This window comes from Myotis myotis, unplaced genomic scaffold (genome assembly GCF_014108235.1).
Source record: "Myotis myotis isolate mMyoMyo1 unplaced genomic scaffold, mMyoMyo1.p scaffold_m19_p_1, whole genome shotgun sequence".
NCBI lineage: Eukaryota > Metazoa > Chordata > Mammalia > Chiroptera > Vespertilionidae > Myotis > Myotis myotis.
Genome location: NW_023416313.1, coordinates 183,909,966 through 183,928,640, shown reverse-complemented (window position 1 = coordinate 183,928,640; position 18,675 = coordinate 183,909,966). Strand labels below are relative to the sequence as shown.

General features: G+C 43.1%; 1 protein-coding gene across 4 annotated transcripts in view; it reads right to left on the bottom strand.

The window, feature by feature from the left end:
* GLCE (glucuronic acid epimerase) overlaps window positions 1-18,675 on the bottom strand; it is a 107,308-nt gene that overhangs the window by 51,741 nt on the left and 36,892 nt on the right. For 2 of the 4 annotated variants that reach the window (XM_036305974.1, XM_036305961.1), the window contains one exon: window positions 13,806-13,897. The exons of 1 other annotated variant lie outside the window; for it this stretch is intronic. The gene's annotated coding sequence lies outside the window, so the exon portion shown is untranslated. Of the gene's footprint in view, window positions 1-6,612; window positions 6,729-13,805; window positions 13,898-18,675 lie in introns of all 4 variants that reach the window. One more of the 4 variants, XM_036305957.1, reaches the window with a different exon arrangement.

Here is an 18,675-nt window from a genome sequence, read left to right as displayed (position 1 = left end):
TTCTATAAATAAGGAAGTAGGTTACCATCAAGACCTTAACAGACAAAACCCCACACTTTACTTTTTTATCCCTACTATTCAGGAAAAGGGAAAACAAAATAAAATATATAAATATATACTTTTCCCTGCCCCTTTCACAAAGCTAGGAAAACACTGTCTTATTTATATTTATCTACAAAAAGAGTCTGAGAAGGTAGGGCACTATTATTAAGTTATGTTATGTACAGTGACCAGAGCAGTCACTATAGAAAGGTTTGCACCGTTCAATTTAAAACTTGCTGGCTTAAATTCAAAGACTGTCATTATTATAACTACAACAAACCTGGGTTTAGCCACTACAAATATCAGTGACATAATCACACTTATCAAATAGGATGTTTAAAGTGATATGCTCATGCTGAAGCACACAAGAAAGTCATCTTTCCATTTGTAATGATTTTTAATGCTAACATTTTCAGAATCTGAATATGTAAATAAAACACTGTTTTGGCTTTTCCCTACTGAAATAGGAGATAATCCTAGAATCTGTATCAAGGATATCAATTATAATTACCCAAGTGATGTCATAGGAATTGCTATCCTTTAAGGCATATCATATTTTTCCAACTTAAGCATATATTTTATGTAATATATTAAGTTCTCAAAAGGATGTATACAGCAAACAAACAGAAAAATCTATTTAAATAACATGGTATCCATGCACATATTCTAATAGATTTAACACAGGTCTTTACCAAACAGAAATAGTAAATATAAAGCTCAAATAGGGTAAAAATCACTCATTAAAACTTTGTTTTTATTTCATTCTGATAAAAGCTAAATATAAGTTAAGAATTCCATTACTGATTTACACTTTTTTTTGCAGTAGTCTTTGAAATTCAAGAAAGTAGGTAACGAGTATTCCACACATTTTAATTAATTCAACTCAATGAAGCGATATATTAAAGTGTTTTTAACCTGTCAGTCCATTTATATATGTATGCATGTATGTATTCATTTATTAAATGTTATTTATTTATTATTTTAGAGAGAGTGGGAGAGAGATAAAAACATTGATGAGAGAAACATCATCGATAGGCTGCCTCCTGCACACCTCTACTGAGAACTGAGCCTGCAACCTGGGCATGTGGCCTGATCAGAAATTAAACTGGTGACCTCTTAGTTCCTGGGTCGACACTGACCCACACCAGCGGGGCTTTGTCAGTCAATTTAAATGTTTATGTAAAGAGGCCAAGTTTAAAACCATTAATTTGTAATATCTTTCACTGAAATTAACTGATTAATTTTAAGGACATACCAAAAGTTGCATGTGTTGACAGATATCTGAAGAAAGTATCTGGTTTTCTTTGTTCATTTGATAGCTAAAGGAGAAAAGATCTTATTTAAGACCCTAAAATTTCTTTTCCTAAAGTGACATTTGTTAATCCAAAGCCAACCTTTAGCACTAACAGAATTTATTTCATTTTACCTTCTCTTGAATGTCTTTTCAGTCCAAGATGGAACTTATAAATAGATTCTTACAAAGAAATCCTGTTTTGGACAGCAATGAAATTATCATTCAAATACTCAGCTATATAAAAAATTATACATTCATTCTACTGCAATAAGCATAGAAAATCAAAACTCATATATGGAAATGTGTATTTTTATTATAAAATATAGCCAGACATTCAGAGATGATGGCAACTAGTTCAATCAAAAATATATTGAAAACAAAAAACACAAACAAAACAAACCACCAACAAACCCTCTATCCACGTGGTTTATCACATAAGGAGAAAATTAGGAGATATAAAAGGGACCAGCTGCCCCTTCACAAACAGATGGATGGCATATCCATACCATCAGTCATTGGGAAAATTAAAACAAGATACTACTACACATATAGCGGAACAGCTATAAGACAAAACAAACTGACAAGTACTGAAGGCCATGCAGAACTCTCATACACTGGTGGTAGGAATGCAAAATTGTATAGCTACTAGGAAAAAAGTTTGTCAGTTTCTTCTAAATTAAATATACAGTTACACTAAGGTACATGATCCCACTCAGGTATTTACCCAAATGAAATTAAAGCAAAGACAAAGTAAAACACACACACACACACACACACACACACACACACACACACACAGAGTACAAAACACCTTTATATAAATGTTTGTAGTAGGTTATTCATAACTGCCCAAAGCTGGAAACAATCCAAATTTCCCTCAACAGGTAAATGGATACACAAACTGTGGTAATACAATGGAATGCTAATCAGCAATAAAAAAAGACAAACTAACGATTTATGCAACAGATGGATGAATTAAATGCATTTTATCAAGTGAAAGAGGCCAGTGATTCCATTTATGTGAAATTCTGGAAAAGGCTAACTAAAGGACATGGAAAATACATCAGTGGTTGGTAGGGTTTGGGGTAGGAAGAGGGGCTGACCACAAAGGGGCAACACAAGGGAATTTAGAGGATGATGGAACTGTTGTTGGTAAATACATGACTATGCATTTCTCAAAACCAATACATAGTTTGAATTTTACATGATACAAATTAAACCAAACCAAACCAAACAAACCAGGGTGTCGAGGAAGCCAAAGATGGAATCCAAACTATGACAAATGAATCTAACTGTATTACAAATGAGTGACACAGCAGACTGATGGAGATATGAAAAAAAAAAAAAGAGCATTTTGGAAAAGAGCATTTTGGCTGGATGCTGTGAGAGTAAAGATAAAGAAGAACTGTACATAAACACTGTATTGTGTTTGGTAAATTTGTTTTTCACAGGAGTATGGGTAGCAATTCTAAAACTACTATATATATATATATAGCAAATATGTAAATGTAGTTATAAATAAGCAAAAGAGGAATGCTAGAATAATCCCTATGGGTGCTAGATTGGATTTGTAGTTATCAGTATAAACTAATTTATTTTCTGTATATACAGATAGTACATACAGAAATAGCCATAAATAAAAATATATATATATATCCCACACTCAAAGGCTGTTAAATCGCATTGTTTACCCATATCTTCAGAAAAAAATCACTTCTGTCGTGGTAAACAATCTGCTTCCCTATTTATAATGGTCTGGCCCTCTAGCAACTTCAGCATGAAATTAGAGCTAATTTGCCTACAAATGTCAGATGGTCATAATAATCTGGCCACTCAGTGTATATAGGGTGGGGTAAAAGGTTTACAGATATGAGTACAAGAAACTGTTTATTCTTGTATTGTTATTTATTAATTACTAGAGGTCCCTCGGCCTGCAGGGATCAGGCCAAAACCGGCTCTCTGACATCCCCCAAGGAGTCCCAGATTGTGAGAGGGCGCAGGCCAGGCCGAGGGACCCCACCAGTGCACAATTGGGACCATGGGAGGGCTCTATTGTCCTATTTTCTTCATCGCCTTGAATCTGACAGTTCCTCATCTTTCCTTGTATTTCATTACCTTCACATTTTCAAAGACTGCTGATAAGGTATTTTGTCCAGCCCATCTCACCAGTCCCCATCAGGGCCAACCAGGGCTTTCTCGCCCAGTCCCAATCAGGGCAATTGGAGCCAGCCAGCCAGGGAGGGACTGTGGGAGGTTGGCCGGCTAGGGAGGGACCATGGGAGGGCTCCAGGGTACATCCGCCCCATCTCACCCAGTCCTGATCAGCTGGACCCCAGCAGCAAGCTAACCTACTGGTCGGAACGTCTGCCCCCTGGTGGTCAGTGCGCATCATAGCGACTGGTGAACGATCAGACACTTAGCATATTAGGCTTTTATTATATAGGACTGTATTATTTTTCTATTCAAACATATGGGTTAGCACATAAGCATACATTTCCTACCTCTGATATCTGAAAGGCCTAGAAGCAGTAACATTTCAGTAGCAATGAGCACATCTAGTACCCAGAAGTTGGTTTCTAAATACTGTTTTCCAATAAGATGGACCTGGGCACCTTGGAGAAGTGGGTAATTACAGGCCTGGGGCAGGGAAAATACAACATGAGCCTAGAGCAGTGATGGCGAACCTATGACACGCATGTCAGAGGTGACATGCGAACTCATTTTTTGGTTGATTTTTCTTTGTTAAATGGCATTTAAATATATAAAATAAATATTAAAAATATAAGTCTTTGTTTTACTATGGTTGCAAATATAAAAAATTTCTATATGTGACACGGCACCAGAGTTAAGTTAGGCTTTTTCAAAATGCTGACATGCCGAGCTCAAAAGGTTCGCCATCACTAGCCTAGACATCTTGTAGAGCCAGAAAGTAAGAAATAACTTAAAACAACAACAACAGCAACACATACAAAACATGTTGAAAGGACACAGCAGCACCTTCAAAGGGCTCACAGTGGCCAAAGCTCGAAAAATTTGAGTAACAAAATAAAAAACAGGACATTCAGAAAGCCAAGAGACATATGAAAACATGCTCAAAGTCACTAATCATCCGAGAGATGCAAATCAAAACAACAATGAGGTACCATCTCACACCTGTCAGACTGGCTATCATCAACAAATCAACAAACGACAAGTGCTGGAGAGGATGTGGAGAAAAAGGAACACTTGTGCACTGCTGGTGGGAATGCAGACTGGTGCAGCCACTATGGAAGACAGTATGGAGTTTCCTTAAAAAACTGAAAATGGAACTCCCATTTGACCCTGTGATCCCACTTCTAGGAATATATCCCAGGAAACCAGAAACACCAATCAGAAAGGATATATGCACCCCTATGTTCATAGCAGCACAATTCACCATAGCTAAGATCTGGAAACAGCCTAAGTGCCCATCAGTAGATGAATGGATTAGAAAACTGTGGTACATCTACACGATGGAATACTATGCTGCTCTAAAAAGGAAGGAACTCTTACCATTTGCAACGTCATGGATGGAACTGGAGAGCATTATGCTAAGTGAAATAAGCCAGTCAATGAAGGAAAAATACCACATGATCTCACTCATTCATGGATAATAGAGACCATTATAAACTTTTGAACAATAATAGATACAGAGGCAGAGCTGCCTCGAACAGATTGTCAAACTGCAGCAGGAAGGCCGGGGAGGGTTGCGGGGCAGGAGGTAGGGGGGTAAGAGATCAACTAAAGGACTTGTATGCATGCATAGAAGCATAACCAGTGGACATAAGACATTGGGGGATAGGGGAGGCTAGGGGACTGTCTAGGGCGGGGGGATAAAATGGACACATATGTAATACCCTTTGTAATACTTTAAGCAATAAAAAATAAATAAATAAATAAATAAAAATAAAAAACAATAGCACTGATTTTACTACAAAGAATAAAATATCCATGAGTGTGCATGGATATAAATAAATGATTAAATAAAATAAATGTGGGGAGAAACAACTCTTTTTTACAGATGAATTATAATTAATAAATGTAGAAGGAAGAAATGAAATAGGAAATCATCATTAGAATTTCAGAGTAATAACTGCTACATGCAAAACCCACAAGTTAATGCTAAAATCAGTGGGCAAAATTTTAAGGAGAAACAGTGCAATTTGTGTAATCTCAAAATATCCCCCCCCCCCATATTTATTAAAATTAAGAGAAAACAGTAACTTTACAGTGGAGAAATCTGGCAGACATCACCAAAATCAAGTGATCAAGGTTAATAACATCATCAGTAATGAGTCATATTGACATCATGTAACCCCTGATATCATGCACTGAGAAGGACACATCAACCCTCTGGCATTCTTTCAAAAAATCTGTAAGTTCAATCTAACTATGAGAAAACATCAGAGAAAACCAAATTGAATGATATTCTACAAAATACCTGATCAGCAGTCTTTGAAAATGTGAAGGTAATGAAATACAAGGAAAGATGAGGAACGGTCAGATTAGAGGTGATGAAGAAAATAGGACAATAAATATAATGTGGGATCCTGGAAAAAGGACATTAGTGGAAAATTGGTGAAATCCTAATAAAGTCTGTACTTTAGTATTCATTGATGATCCTTAGGTCCTTAGGATCACTGTACCAAGGTTATATAAGATGTTAACAATAGGGGAAGCTGAGTGAAGAATACACAAAAGCTCTGTAACTTTAGAACTTAATTGTATATCTAAAATTATTCCAAAATAAATATTTTTAAAAAGGAAGCTTTAAAAAATAGCCTTTATTCCCCTCTTTCAAATGTGTAAACTTTCTTGATAGCAAATTCTGTGAATAAAATTATTTTTATTCTAAAAACCATTATTTTGGTAGAAAATGAAATGACTATGTACAAAGAAAAGCTTTAAAAAATATATTACCTCAAGTTTTTTGTTTTTGTTCTTTAAAGAAAACCCCATAGTGGTCAATCAAATTAAGATGTTTTTACATTATCTCCTATGTGGATAAACCTTAGAGGTTCATTTCCAAACTAGTTTCTTTATTGACATAAGGCTGTACAAATGACATTGGTCAGGATTACAAAATTAAAAAGTTGACTGCTAAACACTCTTTTGTGTCACCTCAAAAACTCATGTTAAAATCCTAACTCCCAAGGTGATGGTATTTGAAGGTGGGACCTTAGGGAGGTGATTAAGGCCTCTCCTTCATAAATGGGATTAATGCCCTTATAAAAGAGGTCCCAGAGAGCTCTGCTCACCTCTTCCACTATGTGAAGGCACATTGAAAAGACAGTCATCTATGAACCAGAAAGCAGGTCTTCACTAGACATCAAATTTGCTGGCACCTTGATCTTGAACTTCCCAGCCTCCAAAACTGTGAGAAGTAAATTTCCATTGTTCATAAGTTTCCCAGTTATCCTATCTAATAATAGATAAACATGGTAATTAACCGTAACTTCGCTACCCTTCCCATTGGCTAATCAGTGAGATATGCAAATTAACTGCCAGCCAAGATGGCGGCCGGCAGCCACGCAGCTGAAGTGAACATGAGGCTTGCTTGCTCCAGTGATGGAGGAAGCCAAGGTTCCCCGCCTGCCGCAGCCCAGCTCTGAGCTCCGGATGCAACAATGTTGCAATTATAGAAGCTAAACAAACCCAGAAACCTGCTTTCAGCCGCCAGTGGGCTCAGAGCTTAGAGCGCCAGTGATGGCAACAGAGTTTCAATTATAGAAGCTAAACAAACCCAGATACCTGCTTTCAGCCAGCCACAGCCTCAGAGCTGGAGCCAGCTCTCAGCTCCAGTGACAGCCATAGAAGGTAAATAAATCCCAGAATAGAAAAAAAGAGAAAAAAAAGGGGGTTGGAGCTTCAGTTGCCTACCAGCCTGAAAACGACCCTCAGCTCCTCACCCAGACTGGCCAGGCACCCCAGTGGGGGCCCCAACCCTGAAGGGGGTGTGACCAGCTGCAAACAGCCATCAGCTCCTCATCCAGGCTGGCCAGGCACCCAAGCGGGACCCCCACCCTGATCCGGATCACCCTTCAGGGCAAACCAGCCGGCCCCCACCCATGCACCAGGCCTCTATCCTATATAGTAAAAGGGTAATATGCAAGCTGACCCTAACAGCAGAAGGACTGGGAATGACTGGTCACTATGACACACACTGACGACCAGGGGGCAGAGCTCAATGCAGGAGCTTCCCTCTGATGGTCAGTGTGCTCTCACAGTGGGGAGCTCTGCTCAGCCACAAGCCAGGCTAATGGCTGCCAGTACAGTGGTGGTGGTGGGAGCCTCTCCTGCCTCCTTAGCACCGCTAAGGATGTCCGACTACAGCTTAGGTCTGCTCCCTGCTGGTAAGTGGTCATCCCCTGAGGGCTGCCGGGATGTCAAAGGGATGTCTGATTGCCATCTTAGGCCCAATCCCCTGGTCACCCCCGAGGGGTCCCAGACTGCGAGAGGGCACAGGCCGGGCTGAGGGACCCCCTACCTCTGAGTACACAAATTTTTGTGCACCGGGCCTCTAGTTTTGTTATAACAGCCAGACAGACTAAGACACTGACATTATTTATTAGTCTGAAAACCATGAATGATATGAACAGAAAAAAATCTAAAGTCCACCCAAGTCCTTTCTTATTCAGCCATATAAAAGATAAGCAGCATATTCCATCTACAGAAGAAATTCTGCCCTGTTTTTAATACACATATTTAATTTCAATGAGACTGTCAAATTGGCAATGGCTCAATATTTGATTTTTAAAATATTTTATATTGACCTAGAAAAGTAAGATTGTAATAATAGGGGATTATATGGAAGAAAAATACAAAATTGTGAACTTTTCTATAAATTTATTTTTAATTATTTTACTTTTAAGTACCATACTTAAATGTAAATCAGGGAAGATTTTTTTTTTTTTAAATTTCAGAGAGGAAAGAAGAGGGAGAGAGAGAGAGAAACATCAATGATGAGATAGTATCATTGATCAGCTGCCTCCTGCACACACCCCATCTCCCCACTGGGGATGGAGCCTCAACCTGGATATGTTCCTGATCCAGAATCAAGCCATGATCTCCTGGTTCATGGGTTGCTGCTCAACCACTGAGCCACACCATCCATTGGGCAGAGAAGATTTTTTTTTTTAAAAAAGCTGTCTTAACCCCTAGAGTGCCGGGGAGCACGATTGCGCTCCTCCTGTCTTTCGCCAAAAGTGGCGGGAGTGCTATCAAAGCTTCGAAATGGCGTCCAGTTCTAAGTCTGCTTTTATTAGTGATGATGATATTGCTAAATATGTCAATGTAATAAAGGTTTCCTTAAGTTTTTGAATAGCTAACTTCATTTACTTGTGATTCATAATTTTTTTCCTAAACTGCTGTAAAATCAGCAAAAATGCCTTGGCAATTTTAGCATAGTGCCTAGGATATTGGTTGGCACTCAAAGGGTTAAGATATGATCTTGATAGAGGCAAAAAGCTTTAGCAGTACCTTCTTATATCATCTATCATTTAAAATGGAATTCTTATGCATGAGTCTCACTCTATAAATCAGATAGGTACCTTACGAATGCAATTCAGTTTAGACCACAACTAAATACACACACTACTATGGAGGCCTCATTCACATATTCAAGCTATTCCTATCAATTTTTCTGTAGTTTAATTTTATCATAATTCATATGTGTAAACACTCTAATTCTAAGTCTATACCGATCCTATATAATAAAAGGCTAATATGCAAGTTGACCGAATGGCGGAACGACCAGTCACTATGATGTGCACTGACCACCAGGGGGAAGACGCTCAATACAGGAGCTGCCCCCTGGTGGCCAGTGCACTCACACAGGGGGAGCACTGCTCAGCGAGAAGGCAGGCTCATGGCTGGTGAGTGCAGCAGCGGTGGTGGGAGCCTCTCCCACTTCCGCAGCAGCGCAAGGACCCCTCGGAGGATGTCCAACTGACGGCTTAGGCCTGCTCCCTGCCTAAGCTGGCAGTTGGACATCCCCCGAGGGGTCCTGGACTGCAAGAGGGCGCAGGCAAGGCAATGGGACCCCCCCCTCCGGTGCATGAATGTCATGCACTGAGCCTCTAGTCCTATCTAATAATAGAGAAACATGGTAATTAACCGTAACTTCGCTACCCTTCCCACTGGCTAATCAGCGAGATATGCAAATTAACTGCCAGCCAAGATGGCGGCCGGCAGCCACGCAGCTGAAGTGAACATGAGGCTTGCTTGCTCCAGTGATGGAGGAAGCCAAGGTTCCCCGCCTGCCGCAGCCCAGCTCTGAGCTCCGGATGCAACAATGTTGCAATTATAGAAGCTAAACAAACCCAGAAACCTGCTTTCAGCCGCCAGTGGGCTCAGAGCTTAGAGCGCCAGTGATGGCAACAGAGTTTCAATTATAGAAGCTAAACAAACCCAGATACCTGCTTTCAGCCAGCCACAGCCTCAGAGCTGGAGCCGAGCCTCAGAGCTAAAGCCAGCTCTCAGCTCCAGTGACAGCCATAGAAGGTAAATAAGTCCCAGAATAGAAAAAAGAAAAAGAAAAAAAGGAGAGGTTGGGAGCTTCAGTCACCCGCCAGCCTGAAAACAGCCCTCAGCCCCTCACCCAGACTAGCCAGGCATCCCAGTGTGAACCCCCACCCTGAAGGGGGTGTGACCAGCTGCAAACAGCCACCAGCCCCTCATCCAGGCTGGCCAGGCACCCCAGTGGGGACCCCCACCCTGAAGGGGGTGTGACCAGCTGCAAAGAGCCATCATCCCCTCATCCAGGCTGGCCAGACACTCAAGCGGGATCCCACCCTGATCCAGACACCCTTCAGGGCAAACCAGCCAGCCCCCACCCGTGCACCAGGCCTCTATCCTATATAGCAGGGGTCCTCAAACTACAGCCCATGGGCCACATGCAAATACAAATATTGTATTTGTTCCCGTTTTGTTTTTTTACTTCAAAATAAGATATGTGCAGTGTGCATAGGAATTTGCTCACAATTTTTTTAAAAACTATAGTCTGGCCCTCCAACGGTCTGAGGGACAGTGAACTGGCCCCCTGTTTAAAATGTTTGAGGACCCCTGCTATATAGTAAAAGGGTAATATGCAAACTGACCCTAACAGCAGAAGGACTGGGAATGACTGGTCACTATGACACACACTTACCACCAGGAGGCAGACACTCAATGCAGGAGCTACCCTCTGGTGGTCAGGGCGCTCTCACATGGGAGGAGCTCTGCTCAGCCACAAGCCAGGCTGATGGCTGCCAGTACAGCGGTGGTGGTGGGCGCCTCTCCTGCCTCCTCAGCAGCACTAAGGATGTCCAACTGCAGCTTAGGCCTGCTCCCCGCTGTCAAGTGGACATCCCCCGAGGGCTGCCGGGCTGCCAGAGGGATGTCTGATTGCCATCTTAGGCCCAATCCCCCAGGGAGCGGGCCTAAGCCAGGAGGTGGTCATCCCCTGAGGGGTCCCAGACTGCGAGAGAGCACAGGCCGGGCTGAGGGGCCCCCATCACCCCCGAGTGCACAAAGTTTTGTGCACCGGGCCTCTAGTATAAATATAAAATGTATGATGGTATAAAACAATGCAAAGATATTCTTACAGATAAATTACCTTTCCCACTTTTAAAAAGTTTTAAATTTGCTTTTTAGAACACAAGCAAAGATACCTCACAGAAGTCTGTTAGCAATTCAAATATATCTCAGGTTATGCATGACATAATAGAGGGTGTTTTTCAAATCAAATAGTTCTTAAGAGATGAAGATTTCAGAAACTTATTTTATTTTGTTAAAATTACTTAAAAATTAGCAAAAAAATGTCTTTTAAAGATTTTGGTTTCCAAAACAAATTCAAAACAAGAGAAATATCTTTATCATGCATTTCATTTGATATTGCTTAGAAATTCTAATTTATTTATCATATTGTAAAAATACAGTTTTTTCTTCAGTCAAGAGATTCCTGAGAAGCTTAGCAAATATTTTATAGGCTCGCTAGGCTCAAATTTTAATCTCTTCTCCTATTTTATGTTTTTTAAACACTCATAATTTTAGGAATCACAAACAGGTATAAGTGATTCAATATAAACCTCAGAGATAAATAAAATTTCAATTTTACCCACTAAACATAGTTTTATATCAGGACGCTTTCATTTAAAACTTCATACACTCTAAACCACTATGTTACTAGGATAGATATTAAAAACACATAATCATTATTCTCAAAATATTACTAATTCTGTTTAAATTTACCAAGAAAGACAAGCTATAAATACATTGGTATGAAATTTTTTTTAGAGAGGAACAAGTGTGACTTTTATCATATAAACTTTTATTTTTGAAAATCTAAGCAAAATAAAGACTTTTACTTAGAAATAACACTTGGCATTTAGCTGTTCACAGCATTGTCTTATTTGTAAAATCAATTATCTCAGAAAATTAATACCTCTTCTTAAATAATACCAGATTCTTCACTTTTCACCTTTTTTCACCATTCTCTCAAGCTTAACCTCCTGTGGCAGAGGTAGGGGTAGGAGCACACCTACTCAAATCATCCATTAGTTTTCATACCTGACAACACTTACTGACAACTGAAAATTGGTTAGCTTTCACTTCACATATAATTATACAGCATAGTAAGAAAACCTGATTTAATCACCTAGGCCAAGGGTCAGCAAAATTTTCTTAATGAGCCAGATTTTAGGCTTGCAGGTACAGAGACACTGTTGCAACTAATAAGCTCTGCCACTGTAGTGCTAAGTCAGCCATAGACAACATGCAATTAATGGGTGGATTATGTTCCAATAAACCTTTATTTACCAAAACTGGTGACTGGCCCGTAAGCCATAGCTTACCAACTACTGTACTAGGCAAACAGATCTGATTATCAATATATAACACCTCCAGTAAACATTATAATCATACTAGAGGCCCGGTGCACAAAAATTGGTGCACTCGGGAGGGTTCTTCAGCCAGGCCTGTGCCCTCTTGCAGTCTGGGAACCCTCGGGGAATGACCACCTGCTGCCATAGGCCCGCTCCCCGGGGCATTGGGCCTAAGCTGGCAGTCAGACATCCCTCTGGCAGCCCGGGAGCCCTCGGGGGATGTCCACTTGCCAGCGGGGAGCAGGCCTAGCTGCAGTTGAACGTCCTTAGCGCTATTGAGGAGGCGGGAGAGGCTCCCAGCACCACCACTGTACTGGCAGCCATCAGCTTGGCTTGTGGCTGAGCAGAGCTCCCCGTGGGAGCACAATGACCACCAGGGGGCAGCTCCTGCATTGAGCGTCTGCCCCCTGGTGGTCAGTGTGTGTCATAGTGACCAGTGATTCCCAGTCGCTCTGCTGTTAGGGTCAATTTGCATATGACCCTTTTATTATATAGAATAGAGGCCTGGTGCATGGGTGGGGGCTGGCGGGTTTGCCCTGAAGGGTGTCCCGGATCAAGGTGGGGGTCCTGCTGGGGTGCCTGGCCAGCCTGGGTGAGGGGCTGAGGGCCGTTTTCAGGCTGGCCACATGCCCTTCAGGTTGGGGGGTCCTGCTGGGGTGCCTGGCCATCCTAGGTGAGGGGCTGATGGCTGTTTGCAGGCTAGCCACAGCCCCTTCAGGGTGGCGTCCCCCCTGGGGTGCCTGGCCAGCCTGGGTGAGGGGCTGAGGATTGTTTTCAGGCTGGCTAAGCCCCCCAGCGGGGACCCTCACCCCATGAGGGTTTGGCCAGCTGGGGCGAGGGGCTAATGGCTGTTTGCAGGCCAGCCACAACCCCGAGCCACCCAAACTCCCAGTGGAGGCTGGCTGGAAACAGGTATCTGGGATTTATTTAGCTTCTATAATTGAAACTTTGCTGCCATGAGCAGAGGCCTCAGCTGGCTCAGGGCTGGCAGGAAGCTTAGCTTCCTCCATCGCCCGGGCAACCAAGCCTCTGGCTTGCTCCAGCTCCATGGCTGCCGGCCGCCACCTTGGTTGGGTTAATTTGCATATAGTCGCTCTGATTGGCTGGTGGGCGTGGCTTAGGGCATAGCAAAGGTATGGTCAATTAGCATCTTTGTCTTTTATTAGTGTAGATATTCCCCTCATATCTGGAAATTGCTACATGGAACATTAGCTATTAAAATCATAAAAACCATGAAAATATTTTCTTAGGTCAGAATCTCTGGTAGATTGAAAAGTTTTAATAAAGCACACATTAGAATATAAGTTTGAGCCTGGCCGGTGTGGCTAAGTGGTTGAGTGTCAACCCAGGAACTAAGAGGTCACCATTTCAATTTCTGGTCAGGGCACATGCCCAGGTTACAGGCTCGATCCCTAGCAGTGGGAGTGCAAGAGGCAGTTGGTCAATGAAGTTTCTCTCTGAGCAATGTTTCTATCTGTCTATCCCTCTCCCTTCCTCTCTCTAAAATTCAATAAAAACATATTTAAAATATTCATATATACTGAAAATGCATAGTAAGGATGTGATTAAATCGTATTAAATAATCTTACCTTAATTAAATGAAAGAATCTAAACTCTAGTACATGTCTGGTTTCAAACTCAAAATATTTTTTGATCAAAACTTCAGTTTCTTGTGAAATTCCTGGAGAAACAAAATTGAAAACCTTTGTTAACCAATACTGGATAAAATGGGGTAATCATATTCCAACCTGTCTCTGAGTGAATGTAGCTCAAGATCTGGATAGAATACATGGAGCATCTACTTGAGGACTCTGAAAAGTAAACAGCAGCAAGCAGGTTGGGTAAGAAGACCAGAATTTGAAGTATCACTGAAAGAGCATTTTGTTTCCCACTGGTTTCTCCCAGCCTGAACTTAATATAGCTCCACCCAGAAGTAAGCATTAGTGTAGAGAAAGCTTCAGAAGTCTTCCGGTGCTCGCTCTGGGAAAGGGAAAGGGACCTCCTCACACCAAAATGTGTGGGAATACCTCCCCTCTTTTTTCTCCATTCTCTCACGCTTAAATTATCCTCCAGTGGCAGCTGTGGCAATAGAAGTCATCGGGACCCCAAGACTCTGATGGAGGGGAACACCTTCCTCTCTGATCAGAGTAGCTGTGGGCCCAAGAGGATGTGATGAATCCCTATTGCTTTTTTCTCTCCCTCTGTCATCCTGCCACTTGGCCCTAGATAAGGGCACAGTTGTAGATAATGAACATTGAAGAGGGATAAGTAAAGCCCTATCTTTCTGGTCAGATGGAAAAAGGAGAGTTGCAGCAAATCAGAATGCACTGGGAGATTCCAGAGAAGGAGCAGCTTGGGAAAGCAACATTTCAAAATTGTTTATGAACCACTGGGCTTACCCTCAAGCAGCACATGTGTGGATTTGACCCAAATAACATAGACTTTGAGACTTGAACTATGAGACAGACCACTACCAAGTTCCAGATTAGCCAATGGGTGGTGCACACGTGGGACAGTGCAAACAGCATGGCAAAGTCCTTGAAAATTGAACTGATGTTGTAACCACTATCCACAAGAACATACAGCCTGAACCTAACTGGGCTGATAGCATACTAAACAAATGCATCAACATTATACATGGGATTTAAACAAGACCTAAAGTTTCATAACATAAGAGTCAAAATGCCTAGGCTATAATCCAAAATTACTTAACATAAGAACCAGGAAAATCTCAACTTCCATGGGAAAAGATACCCACACCAAGAAAGAACAGATACTGAAATTATCTGAGGAAGATATAAAAAAATATAAAAGCAACTCTTTAGAATGTTTTACCAAGTAAGAGCAAACATTCTTTACACATGTGGAAAATAAAAAGACTCAGAAAACAAATAGAAGATATAAAGAACCAAATGCAAATCTTAGAATTAGAAAAATATCAATAACCAAAATTAAAAGCTCACTAGATGATCTCAATAGTAGAATGGAGACTACAAAAGAAAAAGTTAGTGAACTTAGTATAGATGAATAGAAATTATCTAAGGTGAACACCAGAGAAAAAAAAGGCTGGAAAAAAAAAAAAGAATGCCTTAAATTCAACATTTGTGATACCAAGTATTCCAGCAAGAGAGAACAAAGAGTTCAATGTCATAAAAATATCTTAAAAAAATATTTTCCAAATGTGTTGGAGGACATAATCTGTAAGATTTAAAATACTCAGCAAACCCTCGACCAGAATAAATACAAAGGAATCCATGGCAAGACATATACTAATTAAACTTTAGAAAACTGAAGACAAAAAACATCTTGAAATGGAGATGAAGATGAAATAAAGACATTCTTAGATGAAGAAAAACAAGAGAATAAGTTGACATCAGAACTGCTTTAAAAGAATTGCTAAAGGAAGTTCTTCCAACAGATGGTAAATGATATCATAAGGAAACTTTGATACACGGGGAATAAAGAGCGAGTAGCATAATTGCTAATTATCTGAGGAAATATAGTAGACTATTCTTATGTTCTTGAGATCTTTAAAATAAGTTTGATAGTTGAAAGCAAAACAGTATATTGTCTGATGGGGCTTCCAACATATCTATATATATAATAGCCTAAGCGACTGTCCGACCGTCCGACCAGTAGTTATGATGCGCAATGAGCACAGTGACTTGGCACCTGCAGTTCTTGGGTAACACACCAGAACCACAGAGGAGGGAGCCCAATTCTGGGGTGTGTCACCCAAGAACCACCCTCTCACAATCCAGGACCCCTTGGGGGATGTCCGAGAGCTGGTTTCAGCCCGATCCCCGCAGGCCAGGCTGAGAGACCCCACCAGGGTACAAATCCATGCACTGAGCCTCTAGCATGCTATAATCTATAATAAAAGGGTAATATGCTAATTAGACCAGACATTCTTCCAGACATCCTTCCTGATGAAGCTGGGCCTGAGGGAAGCCAGCCCGGGTCCCGGGTGCTGGCCAAAGGAGGGAAGCAGCCCGGGTCTCAGGTGCCTGCCAGTGGCTGGAGGAAGGAAGCCGGGGTCCCCGGTGCCAGAGGGAAGCTGGTGCCAGCAGCCAGGGGAAGGAAGGCCTATTCTTGCATGAATTTTCATGCATCGGGCCTCTAGTCCTATCTAATAAAAGAGAAACATGGTAACTGGCGTACGACCGCTACCTTTCCCATTGGCTAATCAGCGAGATATGCAAATTAACTGCCAGCCAAGATGGCGGCCGGCAGCCAGGCAGCTTGAAACTAACATGAGGCTTGCTTGCTTCAGTGACAGAGGACTCCAACGTTCCCCGCCTGCTTTGCTGGCCTCTGAGCTTGCAGTTTAAGAAACATTGTAACAAATATAGAAGCTAAACAAAACCCCAGAAACCTGCTTTGAGCGAGCACGGGATCTCAGAGCTGGAGTTATACATTGTTTCGATTATAGAACACAAACAAACCAGATACTTTCGTTTAGCAGCAGAGGCCTCAGAGCTGGAGCCAGAGCTAAAGCTGGCCCAGAATAAAAAGAAAAAAAAGAAAAAAAGGAGCAGTTGGGCGCTCCAGTCGGCCTGAAAACAGCCCTCAGCCCCTCACCCAGACTGGCCAGGCACCCCAGTGAGGACCCCCACCCTGAAGGGTGTGTGACCAGCTGCAAACAGCCATCATCCCCTCACCCAGGCTGGCCAGGCACCCCAGTGGGGACCCCCACCCTGATCCAGGACACCCTTCAGGGCAAACCAGCCAGCCCCACCCATGCACCAGGCCTCTATCCTATATAGTAAAAGGGTAATATGCCTCCCAGCACCGGGATCAGCGGAGCCGCGAGGCCTCCCAGCACCGGGATCAGCGGAGCCGAGAGGCCTCCCGGCACCGGGATCAGCGTGACAGGGGGCAGCTCCCAAACCCCCTGATCGCCCTGCGGCTCTGTGTGTGACAGGGGGCGGGGCCACAACCTCCCTATCTGCCCTGCTCTGTTCGTGACAGGGGAAGGCGCCCCAACCCCCTGATCAGCCCTGCTCTGTGCCTGATAGGGGGGAGCTCCCCAACCCCCTGATCGCCCTGCAGCTCTGTGTGTGACAGGGTGCGGCGGCCCAACCCCCCCCACCCCCCGCACGGGCCCTGCTCTGTGTGTGATGGGGTAGAGCCATAACCTCCCCATCGGCCCTGCCCTGAGTGTGACAGTGGCGGCACCCCAACTCCCTGATCGGCCCTGCTCTGTGGGTGATAGAGGGCGGCGCCCCAACCTCCTGATCCGCCCTGCCCTGAGTGTGACAGGGGGCGGTGCCCCAACTCCCCTATTGGCCCTACTCTGTGAGTGACAGGGTGGAGCTCCTCAACCCCCTGATCGGCCCTGCTCTGTGCATGACAGGGGGGAGCTCCCCAACCCCCTGATTGACCTTGCTCTGTGCGTGACAGGGGGCAGCGCTCCAACCCCCTGATTGGCCCTGCTCTGTGCATGACAGGGTACGGAGCCCCAACCCCCCTGATGGGCCCTGCTCTGTGCATGACAGGGGGTGACGCCGCAACCTCCCCATCAACCCTGCCTTGAGTGTGACAGGGGGCGGTGCCCCAACCCCCCAATTGGCCCTACCCTGAGCGTGACTGAGGGTGGCATCGCAACTTCCCAATCTGCCCTGCTCTGTGCATGACAGGGGAAGGCGCCCCAACTCCCCAATCGGCCCTGCTCTGAGCCCGACCAGGGGCTGCACCTAGGGATTGGGCCTGCCCTCTGCCACCCGGGAGCAGGCCTAAGCCAGCAGGTCATTATCTCCTGAGGGGTCCCAGACTGCGAGAGGGCACAGGCCAGGCTGAGGGACCCCCCCCCCCCCCCCCGCCGAGCGCACAAAGTTTTGTGCACCGGGCCTCTAGTATGTATATAATACAATATAAAATGTAACTACCAAATGCGGGGGGGGGGGGGGGTAAAGGGACTTGTATGGCATTGTAATTCCTACAGCAACCACTAAAAAAACAAACAAACCCATAGGGATATAGTTTAAAACACAATCAAGAGCTCTGGCCAGATCCAAAAGGCTACATATTGTATTACTGCATTCATTATGACACACTGAAAAAGGCAAAACTATAGGAAAAGAAAACAAATTGTCAGGGATGGGAGGATAGGGAAATGGTTGACTACAAAGCAGATGCACAGGGTGCAATACTGTGATTTATAAGAAATATGTATTTGGTCATTCAGATGACCAAATATATATTTTTCATATATAGTTGGTCTTCACCTACAGCTCTCCAAACCCTTGGAATTTCTCAAGTGATAAGAGCAATGGGAGCATACTTTGTTGTCCTCAGTTCTTATAAATAATTCAGAGCCATGAATGTAAAATGGGTGTCTTATTATTCTTAACAAGCTCCTTTCCACCAAATTGGGTTTATGTTAATGAGATGACTTCTGGAAAGCACCTAAGCGGGCTGGTTACCAGGAGAATCAACTATGTGATTAGAAGGCTGTCA